Below are 3,516 nucleotides of genomic sequence, written 5' to 3' on the forward strand. Positions count from 1 at the left end.
ACTCTTAGTCTATAAATTTAACCGAGGATTCCATCATCAATACTCTCATAAAATACCTCACTTCACCAGACCAAACATTTCTCGGCCCTCATCTCCACAAACCGACAACAACCATTGATTCTTTTCAAATATTAATATCTCAAACCAACCAAAAACTCAACCATAAGAAATACCAGCTATTCACAATCACCTAGTCAAAAACACTTATGAAGCTGTCAAACCTTCGTGATCTGAAACCACAAGTGATACAGTCATTTGTCACACCTGTAACGGGATCAACCACTTTAAACGAGACTGTAAATCAAAGAAGGTGAAAAATGCAGCCTACTACATGGAAAGAGCAATTGAGGCGTCTGGAAAAGAAAATATTTCTTTATCAGAGGAGAAGAACATGTTTGGTCATCAGGAGATGATAAGAAATAGGAAGGTTCACAAAGGATGGGAAAGTTGTGCATGATTGCCATGAATGATGTTGACTGTATTCCAGAAGATATATGGTCCTCTGGATTATGAATCCAAAGTGAAGAATGTCAAGAACTACTATTTCTTGACCACTAATCCCACTACCTTCGGCCGAAGCGTCATCAAACAAGGTATAATTCATGATTTCTAAAAATAATTTGTGTCCAAATATTTTCAAGCCTTACTTAGAAAAAATCTCCATGTCTCTTACAGACGCCTTAGAGGCATACCAAAAGGATAAGGTAGACCAAGACTCGGCCTACCAAGAGCTGTATAGAATAAGAGAACGTTTTGAGCATAATAAGTTAAGAATAGATCTTTTGGAGAAAGAGTTGGCTTTAGAGAAGGAAGCTAGAACCTAGCTGATAGTAGACATGTTTTGGACCTTGTACAAAAGGATGTATTAGTTAAGGATAATGTACGTTTGAACGGATTAATAGAAAAACTTTAATCTACTCTAAATCAAATTGAGCTTAATGAACATCTTACAAATAATTTTTAATATCCTTGGTCTAAGCGAGGATGTCTCAGTATAAAAGAACATACTCCTCTGGAAGAAATAAAAGACAATTGTGGAAATTTCATGGGAGATATTCCAAAAATGGTATATGATGATAAAAGTATTTCAACAGTTGATTTTTGAAGGAGTACCGATTTTGATTGAATTTTAAAATGAAAGCTTTGTTCCAAGAATCTTTGATGTCCATCCTGAAGTAGTTCTAAACATCTCATCTTCAAATATTCAAAATTACTTTTTAAAAGTTCAGGTCACTTGTAACACAATGGGTCTAATCGAAAATAATTATGTTATTAAAGAAGTTATCCCAAAAACCTCTAGACATGCTTCTGATCAATATGTTGAAACCAGAGGAATCAAATGGGTTGGATGTAACGCCCCGGTTATTTAAATAAATTAATAAATATAAGTCCCAGACTAATTTGTGAAGAATTCTAGAAGCCGGGGGTTAAAAAGTGTAAAATCCGAATTTAATTGGTAAGTATTACATAAGACAGGGACTAAAAGGTAATTTTTGGGTTTACTTTGAAAGAAATGGAGAGAGGAGGGACTAAACATTATGGGAAAGTTCTATTTGATCGGGGTATATATCTCGTGAAACCCTAACCCTAAGGCATGTATGCAGCCGCCAAACCCCCCCTAAGCATCGGTTGCCATTTTTCCCCACCCTCCTCCTTCACCTCCGATAGCCGCCATCACCGGAGGACGTCCAGCCGCCACCATCTCCACTATAGCCGAGAAGAGCCGCTTTGACCGACAAGCCCGGCTGTCGCTGCTACCGTCGTGGTTGAGGAAACAAACCTCGTCTCCTGTGAGCATCCCAATCGCTGCCATCCATGTTGTTGTTCCGATCAGGCCAAGCCGCCTCTCGGCCACCTTGCCATCAAAGTTCCGCCACCGCGACATGTTGCTGGAGTCGTTGTGCGCAATCAGAGTTGCCGGATCGAAGAAGCAAGCCCTGTGTGTGTCAGGAATCGATGTTGTGTGCGCCTCCTGCCACCATTAGCTACTTTTGCACCGCCACCATAGTCGTGGTGGGGTACTGTCGTCATCAGTCGCCACTCCGCCGCCGCTAGAGACCATCGTTCAACGATCTCTGCCGCTATTGCCGGCTGTTGTGCCACTGCCGCCTCCGACCACCAGAGGTGGGAGTTTTGGATCCATTTCTCGAGCATAGAGGAGTATTTTTCTTAGTGTGTGTTGTGTGTGTGCCATGCTTGGTCGGAAAAGTGAGAAGAAGGGCCACCACCACGAGGCACCGCCGACCACCATGGTGTGGCTGTGTGTGTGTATTAGTTAGTGTGTGTATTTTGGATAAAAGCCTTGTAATTGTAATTGCATGGAATAATGAAAATAATAATAGTAACCACCACCGTAAGGTGGTGGCCGCCGCCGCGAGCCGCCATTAGCCACCACTACCCGAGGCGGTAGTGGGTGGTGCCCCACTAGCAAACCCTAATTGACCTAGCAAAACCCTAATGGGCTTAAGGATTAGTTTTGGGCCTATTGGGCCATGTTTGGGTGAAAAACCCTAATTAGGGTTTAGAAAACCCTAATTGCAAGTATTTGGGCCTTGGACTTATTGGACCCACTTTTGGGCCATTTAGATTGGATTGTGTATTAAGCCTAATTTCTCCATGTCAATTATCTAGTAGAGTAAAGGACTGAATGGATTAAGTCCTTAATGGGCTAAGTGAGAAAATTCTAATATTCAATTGGGCTTTGTGTTGGGCCATCCAAGAATAATCAAATGGACTAGCGTAATTAGTTGGGCTTTAGGGTAAGGCCCATATGAAGGATTGGGCCCAATTTGGAAAATTGGGCCATAGATGGGCCAAAGTTTTGGGCCTAGATGGTTGTATGATATTAGGCCCTTAGAGTGAGACATGTTGGACTGGACTGAATAATTGGACCTTAAGGGAAGTCCATGTAGAGGTTTGGGCCCAATTTGGAAAATTGGGCCATAGTTGGGCCTTGGTCCATTATTAGACTTTTGGGCCTTTGGTTTGGGCCTTGGGCTGGAGTCAAGCTAAGATAGGGGTAAAATAGTCTTTTACCCAAGTATGGACTTATGGTTATGAGTTGGAACCCAATTATTAATTGAGTGTTATTTTGATATTGACAGATCGGGAATCTGTCATCCAGCATCTATGGTTTTGTCAGCAGGACTTCAGCAGTGTGAGGTGAGTTTCCTTCCAGTAGGACCGGGTCTACGGCCACAATGCCGGCCCGTTTAGTTAGCAGTAGTTCCGGACTTCGGTCTGATGCAGTAGTTCAGTGTGCTTGATGTCTTTGTAATTCAAGCATGTCTTTGTGTTATGTGTTCCGGACTTCGGTCCGATGCAGTATGCAGTATATGTGTTTATGCTAGTAGTTATGATTATGCTATGCTATGTTCAGTCCGTTCCGGACTTCGGTCCGATGCAGTAGTTCAGTGTGCTTGATGTCTTTGTGATTCAAGCATGTCCTTGCGTTATGTGTTTCGGACTTCGGTCCGATGCAGTATGCAGTATATGTGTTTATGCTAGTAGTTATGA

The sequence above is a fragment of the Lactuca virosa genome, chromosome 7 (genome assembly GCF_052849685.1).
Source record: "Lactuca virosa cultivar CGN04683 chromosome 7, Lactuca_virosa_CGN04683_v6, whole genome shotgun sequence".
NCBI classification, from domain to species: Eukaryota; Viridiplantae; Streptophyta; class Magnoliopsida; order Asterales; family Asteraceae; genus Lactuca; species Lactuca virosa.